The sequence below is a fragment of the Piliocolobus tephrosceles genome, chromosome 15 (genome assembly GCF_002776525.5).
Source record: "Piliocolobus tephrosceles isolate RC106 chromosome 15, ASM277652v3, whole genome shotgun sequence".
Lineage (NCBI taxonomy): Eukaryota > Metazoa > Chordata > Mammalia > Primates > Cercopithecidae > Piliocolobus > Piliocolobus tephrosceles.
In genome coordinates, this window is record NC_045448.1 from 54,912,816 (window position 1) to 54,932,592 (window position 19,777).

The following is a 19,777-nucleotide window of genomic DNA, read 5'->3' on the forward strand; positions in this document are numbered from 1 at the left end:
GTCAGGGACTCAAATAATAAATCCATTTGTAATATCACTGTTCCTTGTGCAATTTGCTTTGTGAAATGGAGGAAGGTGAGGGGGGTGCCATGTTTCTCTCTTGTATTGTTTTTTGTCATAGAGTGTATTCATGGTTATACTGTGTAATAATAAGTTTTTAAACCATGGTGATGAGATCTTTTTGGCAGAATGTTTTAAAATAAACAGTGTATTTCCCACAAGTGAAATCTTTAAAAACAATTAATTTCCATTATAGCAAGGGTGAATTTTGCTCCTTCAAAGAGTATAGAGCCTGGTTGAATTTGCCCATTAAGGAAAAAAAAAAGTGTCTGTTGGACTGTATTGTTTATAAAGCTAGAACCACCTTCCACCTTCCAGTGGCATCTTCCATCTTTATAGGAAAGTTATAGGAAAGAGTTTTATCTCTGAATGTTGAGAACAGAAGTTCATAATGGGCATTTTAGCATTTGAATATTGTAGGAAGAAGATGACTAAATCTTCACTGCTCCCCTAAGGTACACACACGTTAGTTCTGGTGGGGAGTAGCCACTCTGAGATTTTGTATCAGAGACATAATGAGTAGGACCCGTGATATGTGAAATTCTAATTCTTTAGTACAGAGAAATGTGCTCTTCATCTTTCTCTCTTTTGAGGCTTTTTTCCAAGTGTTTGAAACCACCATTGCAAAACTTTAACTGAGACAGCAAAAGAGATCTGTACTAACCAACTCCATCTGACTTCTAACCTCCAAGCAGTCCTTGTTCTTTCCTGGGCGTAGGCCGAAGTAACTTTGGGAGGAACTTTGTTTGTAGTTTAAAACAAAGATGATAACAAAACCCGCGTCTTGCCTGGGGACTAGATTGCCTTTGTAGGACTAACAAATTAACCACACTATTAGAAAATATGGTTTAGGAGTCATGCTGATGGAGGCTGCAAGATTCTAAACCTCCCCAAATGGCTCCTGGGGAGAACATCGTATTGCAAAACCTAAGATGAGTGCTTGTGACATTTTGCAGACCCTGTCCTCCATGGATCAGCTGGCACCACCCAGATGGATAAACTGGCTTATCTGGTCTTGTGGCCACCACCCAGGAGTGACTGAGTGCAAGAGAACATTTTCAACTCCGTATTCATCTCCAGTTCTACCAATCAGAACTGCCAACTCGGTGGCCCCCTACCCACCAAATTATTCTTAAAAACTCCAGTCTCTAAATTCCTGGGGAGCCTGTTTTAAGTAATAACAAAACTCTGGTCTGCTGCACAGCCAACTCTGTGTGAATAACTTTATTGCAATTCCCCTGTCTTGATAAATAGGCTCTATCTAGATAGCGGGGGAGGTGAAACTGTTGGGTGGTTACATCTTCATTAAAGGAGATAAGCATTTTTTTCTTTAGTTTGGATAGTGTTTCTCATAATTTTTTTCCATTATTCCCATCCCCAATAGGAATTTTTTAGATTATTTGTTTATTTTTGTGACAGGGTCTTGCTCTATCGCCCAGGCTGTGGTGCTTTGACATGATCACAGCTTACTGCAGCCTTGGCCTCCCAGGCTCAAGTGATCCTCCCATCTCAAGCTGAGTGTCTGGGACTACAGGCTTGTGCCACCACAATTTTTAATGTTTTTGTAGAGACGGGCTCGCTTTGTTGCCCGGGCTGGTCTCGAACTCATGGCGTCAAGCGATCCTCCTGCTTAGGCCACCCAAAGTGCTGGCGTTACAGGTGTGAGCCCCTTAACCCAGTGTGACTTTTTTTTTTTTCTTTTTTTGAGACGGAGTCTCGCTCTGTCGCCCAGACTGGAGTGCAGTGGCGCGATCTCGGCCCACTGCAACCTCCGCTTCCTGGTTCAAGCGATTCTCCTGCCTCAGCTTCCCGAGTAGCTGGGACTACAGGCGCCTACCACTGCACCTGGCTAATTTTTTGTATTTTTAGTAGAGACTGGGTTTCACCATGTGAGCCAGGATGGTCTCTATCTCCTGACCTCGTGATCCGCCTGCCTCAGCCTCCCAAAGTGCTGGGATTACAGGCGTGAGCCACCACGCCCGGCCGACATTTTTTTTCTCCTAATTGCCCTCCCATGAAATTTTCATGCCATAAATACATTGTATATCTATGCTTATATGAAAAAGAATACAATTTTTTGCCTCATCCCCAAAATGAATTTTCATTCCTTTTGGGGGCAATACCACCCACATTGTGTATGTACAGGGAAACCTGGCTGGGTGGGTAACTGCCCTAGGCGTAATTAGACTTTGATGGGGGTCATTCATTTCCTTATTTAAGAACCTTGAGTCTTTTTGATATTTTTCTGACATGGACCACTATTAAAGGGTTCTTGCCTTAGAGGGTAAACCAGTTTGTTCATTTAAAGCATGGGCTTTGGAGTCATACCCACATGGTTCAAGTCCTCTTGGTTTCTTCATTTTTTTTGCTGTGCACCACCAGCAAAACGGTAGTTTATTCACCTGTAAAATAGGGCTAATAGTAGTATCTATTTTAAAAGGTTGCTGAGGAGGATGGAATGAGAAAGCAAATAAAGCACCATGCCCCAGAAAGTGTAAGCCATCCTCCCAAAATGTAATTTTTAACTGTGTTAGGGTTTAATCTTCACCTCTGCATTTTAAAGATTAGATTGTGTTCTGATGGTACAAGATTCAGTAGTGATAAAGATATTGTGATAAAAGCATCATAGCTGTGTGACTTGATTGAGTTGTTTAACTCTTGGGGCCCCAGTTTCCATATTTTTGTTAATTATGATTGAAAATACACAATAAATGGACTGAAACGTCAAATATGGTAGTAATCCTAATAAATGCAAATGGATTATGCTTGCCGACTAAGTGACAGAAACTCTTGGGTTAGATTGAAACAAAGAGAAGCATACCTAAAACAAAATGACTCTACAAGTGTGAAATCAAAATGTCTGAGACAGGTCTCAGTCAATTGAGAACGTTTATTTTGTCAAGGTTAAGGACACACCAGTGACAGCCTTTGGAGGTCCTGATAACATGTGCCCAGGGTGGTCAGGGTGCAGCTTGCTTTTATACATTTTAGGGAGACACAATACATCAGTCAGTACATGTAAGATTTCCATTGATTTGATCTGGAAGGGCGGGATGGGGGGAGCCTTCCAGGTCATAGGTAGATTTAAATTTTTTCTGAGTTCTTATCAGTAGAAAGGAATGTCTGGATTTTGTTAAGGGGTTGTGGAAACCTAGGTTTTATCATGCAGATGAGGCCTCCAAGTAGCAGGCGTCAGAGAGAATAGACTTTGAGTATTTCTTATCCCGCTTAAGGTCTGAGTTGATGTTAATGCTGGAGGGGGATAGTGAGACATGTCCAACCCCCCACCTCCTTCCACCATGGCCTGAAAGAGATTTTCAGGCAACTCCGGGATGTCCTTGGCCAAGAGGGCCCATTCAGATGGTTGGGGGCCTTAGAATTTTATTTTTAGTTTACAGAGGGTTTGAAATAATGGGATAGAAAAATACATACCAGGCAGATATTACTATCAATCAAAATAGAGTTCATATGTTAATAGGGACAAAAACAATATTTCATAATGTTAACAGCTCACCTAGAAGCTACAATAATTATGATCTTGTAACATACTCAGAGAATGAGAAAGAAAATCTGATAATCATAGTGGGAAATATTACTATACTCTGCCATTGATAAGCAAAAGTTAGTATAGCTATAGATTACTTGAAATCCAAAATACTTTATTAACAAGAGTTTAATAATTTAATAATTATTAATAGGTCTCAGAGAAACTTTCCCTCTCAGGATGATCTGATTTTCTGAATTTTGGCTGAACTGTATACGGCTCTATACTGCCTTTTTTTTTTTCTTCTTGAGACAGAGTCTTGCTCTGCCGCTCAGGCTGGGTTGCAGTAGTGCTGTCTCGGCTCACTGCAACCTCCACCTCCTGGGTTCAAGCAGTTCTCCTGCCTCAGCCTCCAGAGTAACTGGGATTACAGGCACCTGCCACCATGCCCAGCTAATTTTTGTATTTTTAGTAGAGACGGGGTTTCACCATGTTAGCCAGGCTGGTCTTGAACTCCTGACCTCATGATCCGCCCTTCTCGGCCTCCCAAAGTGCTGGGATTACAGGTGTGAGGCACCGTGCCTGACCTTTTTTTTTTTAAACAGTGAATGTGTTCCTGTAAAGCTATAGTACACTGGATTGTTTTAAAAGTGAAGGCTACTTTAATAACGGACATTGTATGCTTGTGACTTTTCTTGTGTTGTTAATTATCATGCTGTGACTTTTCATGTGTGTCTTTGAATTTATGAGTAGAGAACTCTGAATGTTTGGTATGCAATCTCGGTCCCTTTTTGGCACTGGCCCCGTGTACCTGAGTAATTATGGGTCAGGCAGGTTATTAAGAAACAGTGGTTTCTTAATAACTTGGACACAGGGCTGGGAACATCACACACCGGGGCCTGTGGTGGGTGGGGGGATGGGGGAGGGATAGCACTAGGAGAAATGCCTAATGTAAATGATGAGGTAATGGGTGCAGTAAACCAACACGGCATGTGTATACACATGTAACAAACCTGCACATTATGCACATGTACACTAGAACTTAAAATATAATTAAAAAAAAGAAACAGTGGTTTCTTATAGATACTCCTTGTTGGCAGCTGAACAGTTGAGATAGTTGAACCAAAATTCTCAGACACACAGTTTGCAGTTTGGTGCCTTCAGAGTCCTTAGAAGGCCTTTTTAAAGATAGCATACCAGCATCCGGTGTACACTTTTTAAATTCTTTTATGAATAAAGTGGGAGAGTTTTAAGTGTTTGCAGAACATTTGGGTCTGTGAATTCTGCCAAAGTAATTGTTACATAGTTTTCTTCCTCGAAAAGGATTGGCGAACGTTGGTCGCCTTCTTCATTTTATTTAATTTGAGCCTTTAGGATTGGGTATTAAGGAAATGTGTGTATATGTATGTGTGCATATGTGTAGTGCTAATGAAAATTCCGTGTGTTCTCTATTTGCTGCTTTACTCTCAGAAATCTGAGTAGCTCAGATAAAAAAAATTTTTTTCCAAGGGTAAAAACTAAATTAAAAAGGGAAATCTAAATTTTATTATGTGTATGGAGAGGCACCTTATTAAATATTCACTTGTTCATTAGCAGCTCATTTTTAAAATGTGACTTTCTTGAAAGCAGAGTGTCTACCAGATCTATGTAAGTCAGAAGATTTTATGTTTCAGGCGTTGTGACTGATGGAGATAGTACCTGAGTGGCAGCTCCAATTAACTTTGCCCCTGTGCTCTCACCTCCCAATCTTCCCTCCGCCACCCGCCCAGGCAGCCCATTCAGAAACAAATAATTAGCAAGCACCTAACGTTAGCAGGCACCCTGCTAGGAGTTATAAAGACAGAATGATAGGATCGTGAACTCAAGAGGCCGTGGCTTATTGATGGTAAGTAAATAGAAGGTTTGTAATTATGAATCTGTCTTTTAATGACAGGTCAGCAGTGCATAAGGTGTCGGAGGGAGTGCATGTGGGCACTGAGGTTGCCTAATTCAGACCTGGTGGTGGTGGTGGTGGTGGTGGTGGTGGTGGTGGTGAGTGATTCCAGGAGGTTCCTGGGTGTAGTGATACCTGAGCTAGGATTTGCAGGAAGAGTAAAGAGCTGTTCCAGGTGATAGGTTTGGAACTGAGACAAGAACATGATTCTTCTCTCTCAGGAGTTGCAAGAGCTTATGACACGGATAGTGGGAGCAGGCTAGAGAGATGGACAGGGTCCTCATGGAGAATCTCATTTTCTCTCCTAAGGCTTCTTGGCGTTATTCTGAAGGCATCGGGAACCAACTGGTAGATTTTAGTTTTTAGGGGGTAAAATGACTGGAATTACATTTTAGCACGGTCCTTCTGGTAGCATTGTAGGGGAATGGATTAGGGATTACAATGAGAGATGAGGAACTGGAATGAGAAACTCCTGCTGGAGCTAACTCATGAGATTTTCAGGAGGTACAAGTTACCTTAGGACCACCCTGTGGAGGGAGAGGGAGAAATGAAAGGTGACTGCGAGGTTACTGGCTGGGGCAACTGGGAGAAATGGGGATGCCATTCAGCGAGGGAGTGGTGGAGGAGATGCGGGGCCTAGAGGTGGCGGCTGTGACTTCGGTGTTCGCCAGGTGGAGTTCGTGATTGTTAGGAGACACCTGCACCTTGCTGTCCAGGGAGCAGCTGTCAGCACCAGGTAACCAGCAAAGACAGGGAAGTGGGTGATGTCACCAAGGCAGATTTTGTAGAGTAACAGAAGAGGGTACTGGAGAGTAGCCTGGGGATTATTGTTTCTTCATAGAATAAAAACCTACAAGTTTATCTGATACCTGTGCGACTTAGAAAATAAGTGTGGCATCTTGGGAAGTAAGAGAACAGGTAAAGTATTTTCCCTCTGGGCTGTTCCAGGTATTGCCTTTACGAATTTTAATTAATGCAGAGGAGAACTAATAGAATACTTCTAAAGCCTGGCATGGTAACATTCCAGTTTCTTTCCTAATGGTTATGACCTGTGGTAGCTCATGCCAGAGCTGTAGAAACCTTTGCCTCAAAGATTCAGGATAATAATTTCCACATCCATTTCTGCCTTGGTCCACCTGTTTGAAGAAATGAATTTAGTGTCTGCTGATTGAAGCAGAAAATAATAAAGCATCTGGAATTTCATCTTATGTGCATCTTATGGAAAATTCCAGTTCATAGGATGTAGGATTAGAGAAGAGTAATTTGAGCGGGAGGATCTTGGCTTTTCTACATATTCCTTTTTATACACACACACATACACACACACACACACTCCCCCTACCACATCCCACCCCACCCCACAGTGGAGAAGAGCGGGGAAAGTAGATAGACACTTTCGAGTATCTTTTTGAAACCTACTCACAAAGAACATGGGCGTTACCCATATCACATGCAGGGTATTACTGTTTTTATTCATTCAAAAGTTGTTTAATGAGCTCCTACTATGGTGATCAAGTCCAGTGGAATCCAGGCCCTCGCTCTGCTAGTAGAGGCACGAGGGCCTTTCTCTTCAAGGGGGAGATTCCCTTTTCTTGTATCAGCCTTACATAGTCCTTTCCCGGTTTCCTAATGGTAGAACCACCAGGCAGAGTTCCAAGATGGCCAAGCCTTCCTCCCTTCTTTTCCTAACCTTCCCACAGCTATTTAAAGAAGTACAGATGACTTCACAGCCCACGGGAGCCATGGCCAATAGCACCTTGAGAAAACCCAACCCTTTTTAGATAACCTCCTGGGACACCTGTATGTGTGATATAAACTGTCCTTACAGCTGGCCCAGTCCCGTGTGGAAGTGGGTTAGAGGATAATGATGTTCGTAGCATGCTGGAGTTTGGAGTCTCCATGCCATGGGCACACTCTTCCATACTCTTGTCCTGACTCTGACTTCTTCACCCTCACATCACTCCCTTGCTGCTGTTGAGTGCCTAGAAGGGACCTTTCCATGATGGCTATGGTGGGAGCGAGGGATGTTTTGCCTTGAAATTGCTTTGAAAATAAAATAATGGGTTCTATCACTGTAAATACTCAGTTTTGTCTTTGGACAAAGGACATTGTCTTTGGACAGATGGAGAATACTGAAGAAAAAAGATGTCTGTCTCTAGTAACAAATTCTGGACACTTGAGTGAAACAGTTGAATAAAAAGAAGAACTCAGAGCATTGCTTTTTTTGTTGTTGTTTTTTTGAGACGAGTCTTACTCTGTCGCTTGGGCTGGAGTGCGGTGACGCGATCATGGCTCACTGCGGCCTTGACCTCTTGGGCTCAAGTGATCCTCCTGCCTCAGCCTCCCAAGTAGCTGGGACTACAGGCAGGTGCCACCATCCTAGCTGGTTTTTGTAGAGACAGTGAAGAGGAGTGGGGAGGGCATCTCACCATCTTGCCCAGGCTGGTCTCAAACTCCTGGGCTCAAGTGGTCTGGCCACTGTAGCCTCCCAAATTGTTGAGATTACAGGTGTGAGCCACTGGTGGGAGCCACTGTGACTGGCATATATATATATGTATTTATTTTGTACGCAGACTAGTGGATAATTTGGATTCTTACACTTCCCACTTCTGTTTTTTCTTGTTTGTTTGTTTTTTTCTTTTGAGACAGAGTCTGACTCTGTCACCCAGGGTGGAGTGCAGTGGCATGATTATGTTTCACTGCAACCTCCACCTCCCTGGCTCGAGTGATCCTCCTACCTCAGCCTCCCAAATAGCTGGAACCACAGGCGCATGCCACCCCACTTGGCTATTTTTTTCTTATTATTTTTGTAGAGATGGGGATCTCACTGTGTTGTCGAGGCTTGGTCTTGAACTCCTGGGCTCAAGGGATCTGCCTGCCTTGGTCTCCCAAAGTGCTGGGATTACAGGCGTGAGCCACCACTCCCAGCCTAACCTTTCCGTTTTAAGGAACAATAACTGATTTTAAGGAACACCATTAAGAAAGAACATTAGGGAAAAAAGTGCTTTAGTTCTCTGAATGACTTATTTTAAGCTTAAGACAAGAATTATCACTTACTTATTAAGTAATCTGTGGGCTGGGCAAGGTGGCTCACACCTGTAATCCCAGCACTTTGTGAGGCCAAGGCAAATGGATTGCCTGAGGTCAGAGTTTGAGACCAGCCTGGCCAACATGGTGAAACCCTATCTCTACTGAAAATACACAAATTAGCTGGGCGTGATGGTGCACATCTGTAATCCTAGCTACTCAGGAGGGTGAGGCAGGAGAATTGCTTGAATCTGGGAGGCGGAGGTTGTGAGCTGAGATCATGCCACTGCACTCCAGCCTGGGCAACAGAGAGAGACTCTGTCTCAAAAAAAAAAAAAGGAAATCTGTGGAAAGCAGTTGTTGGTTCAGTGATAGAAAGAGAGATTCTCAGGTGGGAGCAGGGCAGGGGGCCAGGCTGGGCTTCTGCAGGAGTCAAGTGCGGTGGATGTTGCAACGCGGGTTTAGCTGCCCTGGAGGTTTCTTCTCATTGGTCAGCAGGTGGCACCAAATAGCTAAAACTTATCTGGGGAGAGGCATGCCTTGCTTGGGTTTCACCTTGAGTTGGGTTGGATTAAATTTTACTTTCGGTACTTTCAGAATTTGGGATTGATAGCACTTTCACATTTTCTCCCTAGAGATAGAATCCTCCAAGGTTGAATTTTATAAAAGTCTTTGATGTTGATAATAGTAATGAAAGTTAACTATATTCAAGGTCAGATGATTGCATGACAATATTAATTTTCATTTTTTAGAAGGGTTTATGACTTTGAATATTAAATGCCACTGTAAGATCATTCAGTGGAATGTACTGACTGGATTAGGTTTTTGAAGTTTTTGTGTTTTTATGAAATCCCATAAATAAATTGCTAATGTAGGTGTGAAAACTAGTATACCCATGAATGTACTTATTTGGGATTGAGTATGTCTATCTGATGAGAACCCAGGATTTTACTTCCATTCAGGGTTTTTCTGTTAGAGCAGAGGTGGGTGACAGTTTGAGTCACAGATGTTGTGGCTCAGTTGTAAGGTAGATTCGGTGCTTCTTCCTCAGGAACATGTGGGGTGTGTCGGCGATGCTGTTGGATAGCATGTGAGAAAACAGCTATGACAACAGAGCAGACAGTTGTGTGCTGGTACCACCCAAGAACCTACTATTTATTTAAGATGTAGTTAATCTGTTTCAACTTATTTACCATGGAAACTCGGTTGCATGTGGCATATGTGGTTATGTGCTGGAACTTTTAGAAAGCTGCATTTCAAGCACGATAAATGTTTCTTTTCTGCATATATGGGTTTGTTTATTTTTTGTGTAGTGGCGTATGTGAGGGGGAAGAATCATCTCTTGAATGATCCTTCTGTGTTGCTGAATGGTGTCTGGTTTGATTAGCATGCAGGCTGTCGTGAGGAGGCCTGCTGACTCTGGCCCAGGTGCACATCTTGGTGCACGCTGAATAAGGCTTTCACTAAATGAGCATCCAGGTACAAAAACCTGACAATAAATTTTTGAGTTTTAAGATGTTGATAACGGCCAGGCATGGTTGCACACGCCTGTAATCCCAGCACTTTGGGAGGCCAGGGCAGGTGGATCACAAAGTCTAGGAGTTTGAGATCAGCTGGCCAATATGGTGACACCCCATCTCTACCAAAAATACAAAAATTAGCTGGGCATGGTGGCTCGTGCCTGTAGTCCCAGCTACTCGGGAGGCTGAGGCAGAAGAATTGCTTGAACCCAGAAGGCGGAGGTTGCAGTGAGCCAAGATGGTGCCACTGCACTCCAGCCTGGGTGACAGAGCGAAACTTCATCTCAAAAAAAAAAAATGTTGATAACACGTTTTTTTCTTGGGATATCTTCATACCACTTTAAAAGGGAGGTGGTCTTTTTCCTCCTTTCTTCTTACGTTTGCAGATTAACAACTTACTTAGATAGCTTTATATGCCTGACTGAACCTGATTCCCCACAGTGAAATTTAAAATATGCAGGAATTTAACCACATTTAACCACACCCACAGGCATCAGGCATAGCACTAGCTCAGTTTCTCAATGCCGCAGGTCTAGTCAGTTCTTTACCAGGTCCTGTCAGTTCTCCCTCCAAAGCACATCCACCTCTAAGCACATCCACCTCTTAACCATCCCCACTTGTCCACCCAGAGCTGCACCGCCATCATTTCTGGAGTAACCTTCCAAGTGGCCCCTGCTTCCATTATTGCCGCCTAGAATCTGTTTTTCCACACAGCCCTGGGAAGAATATTTTACAAATACACTCAAGGGTGGTGTCGGTTATTAGCTTAAAATCCTGCTGTTGCTTCCCGTCACACTTGGGCTCGCCCACATCCCTCCCCACCTTGTATCCGAGTCTCTCCCACTGCCCACTAGACTCTGCCACACTGAACTTGCTGTTCCTCCCGCATGCTATGCTGCCTCCTTTGCCTGAAACACTGTTCTTCTTGATCTGTGCGTGATTCATTCCTCTTGACACTGAGTTCTCAGTTTCAGGACCCACTCAGAGAGGCCTTCCCTGATCACCAGATCTAAAAATAGTCACTCCCTCTATCATGTGACTCTGCTGTCATTTTTTTTCCTTTAAACTGTCTTGCCTTTTCTTGTGTGCTTTTTGTCCAGCTCCTACCACTAGGATATAAGTTTCCCTAGGGCCAGGTCCTTATTGTGTTCGTTTGTATCCCTAGCATCTGGTGCAGCGCAAGTGCGTAGTAAGTCTTCATTGTATTTTGGTTCAATGAGTGAATAATGCTATACTGAAGGGAGAAGCTATGTTTAAAGCTCATCAGTTCAGGATAAAGAATAGCAATCATGTACTGAGCATCTACTGTGCACTGGTACTGTCCTTGATTGCCATATACTTGCATCTTAATTTTTTTTTTTTTTTTTTTGAGATGGAGTTTTGCTCTTGTTGCCCAGGTTGGAGTGCAATGGCATGATGTCGGCTCACCAAAACCTCCAGCTCCTGGGTTCAAGCAATTCTCCTGCCTCGGCCTCCCGAGTAGCTGGGATTATAGGCATGCGCCACCACGCCCAGCTGATTTTTTATTTTTAGTAGTGATGGGGATTCTCCATGTTGGTCAGGCTGGCCTGGAACTCCCGACCTCAGGTGATCCACCCACCTCAGCCTCCCAAAGTGCTGGGATTACAGGCGTGAGCCACTGTGCCTGGCCTTACGTCTTAAGCATCAGTTTTCTAATATGTGAGTGAGATGTTTAGATAAAATGATCTGCTAGTTCTCTTATATAACATTTTATGAATTTCCAGGAGAAGCTTAAAGATTATAATTTATGGTGATACACTGTGGGAATAAATGAGTTCACTCAGAAGCCCACATAGGTGTTGATCTACCTCCGATAACATTTCTTTTTTTTTCCTTTTTGAGATAGAGCCTCGCTCTGTTGCCCAGGCTGGAGTGCAGTGGCGTGATCTCGACTCACTGCAAGCTCCGCCTCCCAGATTGGAACAATTCTTCCTACCTCAGCCACCCGAGTAGCTGGAGTTACAGGCATGCACCACCATGCCCGGCTAATTTTTGTATTTTTAGTAGAGACGGGTTTTCACCATGTTGGCCAGGCTGGTCTTGAACCCCCGACTTCAGGTGATCTGCCCACCTCAGCCTCCCAAAGTGCTGGAATTACAGGCGTGAGCCACTGCACCTGGCCCTCCAATAACATTTTTAAATTGCAGAGTTTAAACTTTAGAAAAAAGGAATAAACCCACTATTTTGGGGGCATCCATCATGTCATTCAGTCCTCTCAACAACCTCTGAAGTATCTTCCCTCTTTAATGGTTGGGGAAACTGAGGCTTAGAGATACTAAGTAACTTGACTAAGGTCACACACCTATTATGGGACAGTGCTAAAATCTGAAACCAGCGTTGCTCCAGAAGACCTATTCTTGGCAAACACTGTTTTACTTTCTACTCACTCTTATCCCAGTAGGTTCCATGGGGACTGTATGTACTTTAGATGTCTAAATGTTTTTCCTTTTCTTTCTCATAGAACTCTAAGAAGGAGCTGATGTGGAAGAGCAGCTGAGACAGTTCAAGATGACGACCACAGTAGCCACAGACTATGACAACATTGAGATCCAGCAGCAGTACAGTGATGTCAACAACCGCTGGGATGTTGATGACTGGGACAATGAAAACAGCTCTGCACGGCTCTTTGAGCGGTCCCGCATCAAGGCTCTGGCAGGTGAGTCCTTCATGCCTGTCAGAGGCCCAGGATGCCTAAAATCAGGATGCCCCTTAAAATCATCCGCCCTGTTCCCATGACACTGTCCTGTTCGAAGGTTGTCTCACCTCTATTTAAATGTGTCCTGCGAGAGCCAGCTGACCATTTTGTAAGGTAGTCAGTTCCATATCTGGAGAGCTGTCAACTCTAATGGCCAAAATTATTCAGAGCACAGAGTGTTATTTATAGCAATTCAATAACAGCTGCCCTAAGTTTGTAAGAATTCTTTTATTTTTGACAAATCTTACATTTCAAAATATCGAAGCATATTATTCCTTACACTCAAACATATACAAATTTACCTGTGTACTTAGTGCCTGTGATACATTAACTGGCCTGACCTGTACCAAGATGGGTTAGTATCACACGCAAGGATTTTACATCTGAAAAGCAATAGCTTAATCTGGTAAAGGCACATTTAATACAGTAACAGGTAAGTTTGCCATTGGTTCATCAGTTCGTGGAACATGTCCTTACTTTGTGATTTGTCATTCCCTTGTTGCTGGTGAACACCTAGAGCACACTTTCTCCATGGCCCTGGTGGGGGTGAGGAGTGTTTTACCCTAAAATTGCCCTGAAAATCAGGAAAGCATTCTGTGGGTCTAAAACTCAGCTGTACTGAATATATGTAAACCAAGGATCAAAACAGAGTTTATTCAAGGTCCTGCATCTGTACTTTGAGATTTCAATTGAAATTTCAAGTGAAATTTATTCCAAATGATTTTTTTCTTAATGTCTTTAATTGTGATAAGTAAATCAAAGTTACAACCTGAGAAGTTTAGTTTACTGTTAATTCTAACTATAACTCACGTTTTTGTTGCCTTTATAGTGGAATCTGATTATGAAGCATGCATCATTTAGTGTCGTCTTTATTGTGGACAAAGGAAACCTAACCCAGAGTGGTTTAAGTGACAAAGAGGATTTATTGGTCACACAGTAGGCAAATTCAGTCTTTAAGCAAGACTTACTCCTGGACTTAAATGGTGTGACCAGGATCTAGCTTCTTTCTCTCTACTCTGGCTTTATTTTCTAGTGCAGGCTCTGTTCACAAGCAGGCTCCATCCCGTAGTCCCAAGATGGCTACCCCAGGTCCCAGGCCCCCTTGGACTATGGACATCCAGCAGAAAAGAGGTTGCTTCTCTGCTTTTCATGGCTCAGATATATCAGTCTCACTGGCGTGATTGATCATGACTTGGGTCATGTGCCTCTCCCACTGGAGTTGGAGAATCTCCTGTGCTGTTAACTTCTAAACAGGATGCAACCCTTAGAGTAAAAGTTTGGTCAGTCTCAGCCAAACAAGTTGGCTAGAAAAATTGGAATATAACAGAAAAGAGGAAGAGGAGAATGGACGTTGGAGGTACAGCTAACTATGTGCTACAGAAAAACTATTCAACTGCTTTGGGATAATGTATCTCTTGAGTGGTGTTGATTTAAAGATCTTTCTTGAGTTTGCCTGAATGAATGATTAATCAGTCACTCTAGAATTTGGGCTTCATTATCGTTCATTAACGTGGAACTTTATGGAAATCATAACCCTGGTTTGTGCTAGTAAAGCAATTTGTATTTTAATTTCTCACCTCTTTTTCTTGAATTTTCATTTGAGTCTTTAGGCTAGTATGCTAATGGTGGCCAGTTACCTTTGATCATGAGTCTTTTACTTTCTCATTCCAGGCTATGTATTATCTCCTTTTTAAAGGACCATTTTGTTTGCAAACTACAGAACAGTTCCTTGTTCTTTGCATGTGGTCTTTTCCTGCAGTTTGAGAGGAGAGCCTGCAGCTGTCTTTACTATCCATCATTTGTCTTAACCTTTCTAGGATGTTTATCTGGGTGCCTCAATAACTGTAGTCATAATAATAGCAGACACTCAATATGGTACTTACACTGTGTGCCAGGCACTGTGGGAAATGCTTGCATTTATTAACAGTTAATCCCATAACGATCATATGAGAGAGATTATTACTATCTACATTGTTGTATAAATGACAAAACAGGTTCCAGAGAGATTAAATAGCTTGCCCAAGGGCATACTGCTGCTAAGTGGCTGAAGGCATACTGACTTTGCAGTGTATATTCTTTTTCAATATTCAGTAAAGTAAAAAAAAAAGATGTAAAGCTCATTGGCAGAGAATATTGCTAGTGAGGTAATTCAAACATGTTAAAAAGATCTTTGGAATTCTCAGGAATACATCCTGTGGTCTAGAAGAAACCATGAGGAACCATGGCAAGTTATTGAAAAGAAAGATGTTGCTTTCAGGTTAAATGATATTGGGTGGAGGGGATGGGAATTGTTTTCATTGAATTTACGAGATACCAGGAAAACCATCTGTTGGAGGAAGGTAATGAAGGAAATTATCTTATCCTACTTTTTCTTTTACTTACTTATTCTGTGGGACAGAAAAATCTCTGAGCCCTCTAAAAAACTATATGCTGATAGCAGGAGTTACAGAACAATCCAGTAGTGTCTGGAATAGAATAGTGGTTCAGTGGTTTGAAAAGTGGAGGGATTGTTAAAGCACAGGATGCTGGGCCCACCCCCAAAGTTTCTGATTCAGTAGGCCTTGAGTGGGGATGATAATTTACATATCCAACAGGCCAGCTGATGCCCGGACTTGGGGATCACCTTTTGTGACTGATGCAGAGTACTGATGGTCATCCGGTCCCCTTCTTTCGGTGTTTGAGACCACTTCATCTGAACCAAGCTCAAGTCTAGGAAGAAATAAAGTTTCAGACCCAACAGAATTACCTTAAAGATACACTTGGGACCCTTTTCAGAAGATGGCACTGAAAGTAAAGAAGAAAGCTCCTGGCCCTCCTAAAGCCAAAGCCAAAGCGAAGGCTTTAAAGGCCAAGAAGGCAGTGTTGAAAGGTGTCCACAGCCACACACACAAAAAAGATCCGCATGTCACCCACCTTCCAGCAGCCCCAAGACACTGCGACTCTGGAGGCAGCCCAGATATCCTCAGAAGAGCGCCCCCAGGAGAAACAAGTTTGACCACTATGCTATCATCGAGTTTCCGCTGACCACTGAGTCTGCCATGAAGAAGATAGAAGACAACAACACGCTTGCGTTCACTGTGGATGTTAAAGCCAACAAGCACCAGATCAAACAGGCCATGAAGAAGCTCTGAGACATTGATGTGATCAAGGTCAACACCCTGATTCGGCCTGATGGAGAGAAGAAGGCATATGTTCCACTGGTTCCTGATTATGATGCTTTGGATGTTGCCAACAAAATTGGGATCATCCAAACTGAGTCCAGCTGGCTAATTGTAAATATATATATCTCTTTTCACCAAAAAAAAAAAAAAAAAAGATCCACTTCATCTGGGAGTGTTGTGAAAGGCTAACCACTTGACTTTTGAGAAAAGGGAGATATCTTCCTGTCCCTTATAGGGCAGTGATACAGTGATAGGCCCAACAGGAGGGAGTGCTATTGTGGGGTTTCTGCTGAACGTGCATGTTCTAAAGCTTTGCTTAGAGCCATAAAAATGTACGTATCACGTTTCCTGTGTCCCTCTATGGCTTTTGGTAGATACAGTCTAATCTAGGCTTCAGTCTGAATTCTGAGGCAGATTTACAAAAGATGCAGGAATTCATCTTTTAATGGTGCAGTTCATCTTGTACTGATAGTGGAACCACCACCTGTGCCCTTTACTAAGCTGCTTTCAAGGTTTATGTATCTAAGGAAATAGGGTGAGGTAAACTACTCGTTACTAATTTTCACCCAATTGACAGATACTTCCTATTATTAGGTTGTTATCTGTGAGTTGTAAAAAACTTTTTTTTTTTTTCTGAGATGGAGTCTCGCTCTGTCGCCCAGGCTGGAGTGCAGTGGCCGGATCTCAGCTCACTGCAAGCTCTGCCTCCCGGGTTCACGCCATTCTGCTGCCTCAGCCTCTCGAGTAGCTGGTACTACAGGCGCCCGCCACCAAGCCCGGCTAATTTTTTGTATTTTCAGTAGAGACAGAGTTTCGCCGTGTTAGCCAGGATGGTCTCGATCTCCTGACCTCATGATCCGCCTGCCTCGGCCTCCCAAAGTGTTGGGATTACAGGCGTGAGCCACTGCGCCTGGCCTAAAAAACATTTTTATAATAACTTTTACTTTACTCGTCTTCGTCTTACTCACCCTCTGGAATTGCTTTTAATTCAAATGCAGTGTAATAAGAAATATATGTGGTCTTGGTTCTGGGTTCCTGGCATAGAGCTCCTAAAACCCATGGAGTCTCCTGAGTGATGGGAGTGTCTTTTGTTATCCATAAGGTGCCCCTTTTCTCGCACCTGAGTTTGTACTAATTCCATGACTTTGGGTAGGGATAGTCTCCCATCCCTAACTAGCCTCAGGATGATGCTGTGCACCCAAGACTGAGCGATTAGAGAATTGGAACTTTCAGCACCATCCACTCATCTGTGGGGAGGTGGTGCAGGGAGGGTGGGGTGCCCTGAGAGGACATGGAAGCCCCACCCCACCCCAGTACCTGCCCTGTGCACTTCTCCATTTGGCCGTTCCTGAGTTGTAACCTTTATAATAAATTGGTAAACATAAAGGGGAATGTGTTTTCCTAAGTTCTGTGAGTTGTTCTAACATATTATTGAACCTGAGGGGGTTCTTGGGAACCCCTGAATTTATAGCCTGTGGCCTGAGACTTGGAACTGGCATCTGATGTGGGGGCAGTCTTGTGGGACCAAGCCCTTTATCCTATGGGATTTAACAATACTGGTAGGTAGATGGTGTCAGAATTGAATTGAATTGTAGCATACCCAGTTGGTATTAGGGAATCAGACTAAGATATTTCGCAGGAGCGATAGCATCTCTGTATAGTGTGCACCATGTCGACTGGTTTTCTTGTTTGTTTAGAGATGGGGTCTTTCTGTGTTGCCCAGGCTGGAGTACAGTGGGAGAATCATAGCTCACTACAGCCTTGAATTCCTGATCTCCAGTGATCCTCCTGCCTCATCCTCTCGAGTAGCTGGGACTGTAAGTGTGTGCCACAAAGCCTGGCTATACCATTTTTTTTTTTTTTTTTTTTTTTAATGTAGAAATCAGGCCTGTGATCACTTGTCAGGTACCAGCTTATCATTACAAAAATGAGTTGTCCTGGAATCGGTCACTTCCACTGCCTAGTTCTTCCATTTTCCTTAAACTCTGCTGCTTGAAAATCAGTCTGATTCATGTCTGAGTCACACATCAGCCTGATGATCAGAAGGAAGTACAGAGAACTTGACCCGGAGCGCCTGGCAGGATTGAAAGCAGTATCTTTTTCTCCAAGTAGAGAAAAGCTTCATCTGAAAGCTTCCCCCTTAGGCAAGCTGAGTGATAAGAAATCTCAACTCTTCAGCTTGTAAAAGTTTAAGACTTAGATATGTTTTAAGAAAATAATTAGAATTGCCGGGCACGGTAGCTCACGCTTGTAATCTCAGCCCTTTGGGAGGCCGAGGCAGGTGGATCATGAGGTAAGGCGTTCAACACCAGCCTGGCCAACCTAGTGAAACCCCATCTCTGCTAAAAATACAAAAAATTAGCAGGGCATGGTGGCGGGTGCCTATAATCCCAGCTACTTGGGAGGCTGAGAATCCGTTGAACCTGGGAGGTGGAGGTTGCAGTGAGCCAAGATTGCAACACTGCACTCCAGCCCGGGTGACAGTACGAGACTCCATCTCAAAAATAATAATAATCAGAATTAACATTGACTATTGTCGTATACTCCAAAATTTTACGTTTATATCGAAAAATATTTATAGATATCCGAAATATATTACCATGCAATCCTCATTAAAAGTTTTTAATGAGATGCTTTACATTTTTTATACTATGTCTTTGAAATATATATCTTTTGTATATGTAACAGACTGGCAAGATATATACTTATTCCTAAAGTGGAATGTGGAGTGAAAACATGATAGATGGTACTTCCCCACTTCTGAGGTGTTACTGTTTACAGTTTGGAAGGAAGCTGAGGAGAGCATTGGTCAATCCTGTTAACTAGCACTGTGAAGTAGTTTTTATGTTTTCTGTAAATGATTGCTTGCATCCCGTGATGGCAGGCCCACTTTCCTGACCTCTGACCAGTTGCCTTGGTATCATGGAACATGGGGTGATTCAAACTAAGCTGGACTTTTTGGAAAGCAGCTTTTTATTTGAAGTAAAAAGAAAACAGTTACAGAATGTTTTAAAGACTACATCTTCCCCTAATTCGTGTTGATTCTACTATGAGAAAAGAAAAGTGCATTTCTGCTTGAGGTGCAGTAACAAAACTAACACGAATTCTTTCCTTCTTAACTATTTCTCGGATAGAAGATTCATTCTTAACATAGACCTTATCATTATAGGATTTTTTTTTATTTTCTTAGAACTTTTACTTTTTCACTTAAAGGAAGCCCTTGACAGTGGCTTCTTTTTAGCATATCTGAATTGCCAGTCCAGGGCCATTATTAAGTCAAATAAGGGTTACCCGACAGTCAATCGGATAACCAAGACGACTGCTAAGTGACTAACAGGGAGCGTCTACAATGTGTATCTGTTGGACAAAGGGATGATTCACGTCCCAGGCGGGATGGGGTGAGATGGCACAAGATTTCATCACAGTGCTCAGAATGGCATGCAATTTAAAACGTATGAATTGCCTATTTCTGCAGTTTTTCATTTCAAATTTCCAGACCATGGTTGACTGAAGCATGGAACTGAACCATGGAAAGTGAAACCCAGGGTAAAGGGGACTAGTGTGTGTAGTGTGTGTGTATGTGTGTGAAACATTTGACTTTTAGTGAACGAACAGAGCCAACCTCTCATTGAATGTGTAAAGAAATCTATAAAACATGGCCTAGAATGATCTAATTAGGAAGAGGAAACCTATTTACATGAGACTATATATGTATACAACTGCCAGGAAGTTAGTATAGGCAATTATTGCTGTAGTAAGGTGGAGGTTTGCTCTTGTCGCCCAGGCTGTAGTGCAATGGTGCGATCTCGACTCACTGCAACCTCCACCTCCTGGGTCCAAGTGGTTCTCCTGCCTCAGCCTCCCGAGTAGCTGGGA

At 42.9% G+C, this 19,777-nt stretch overlaps 1 pseudogene; it reads left to right on the forward strand.

Annotated features, from left to right (window-relative positions):
• Positions 1 to 12,553: 12,553 nt before the first annotated feature.
• LOC116418468 lies at positions 12,554 to 16,229 on the forward strand (annotated as a pseudogene).
• Positions 16,230 to 19,777: the final 3,548 nt, after the last annotated feature.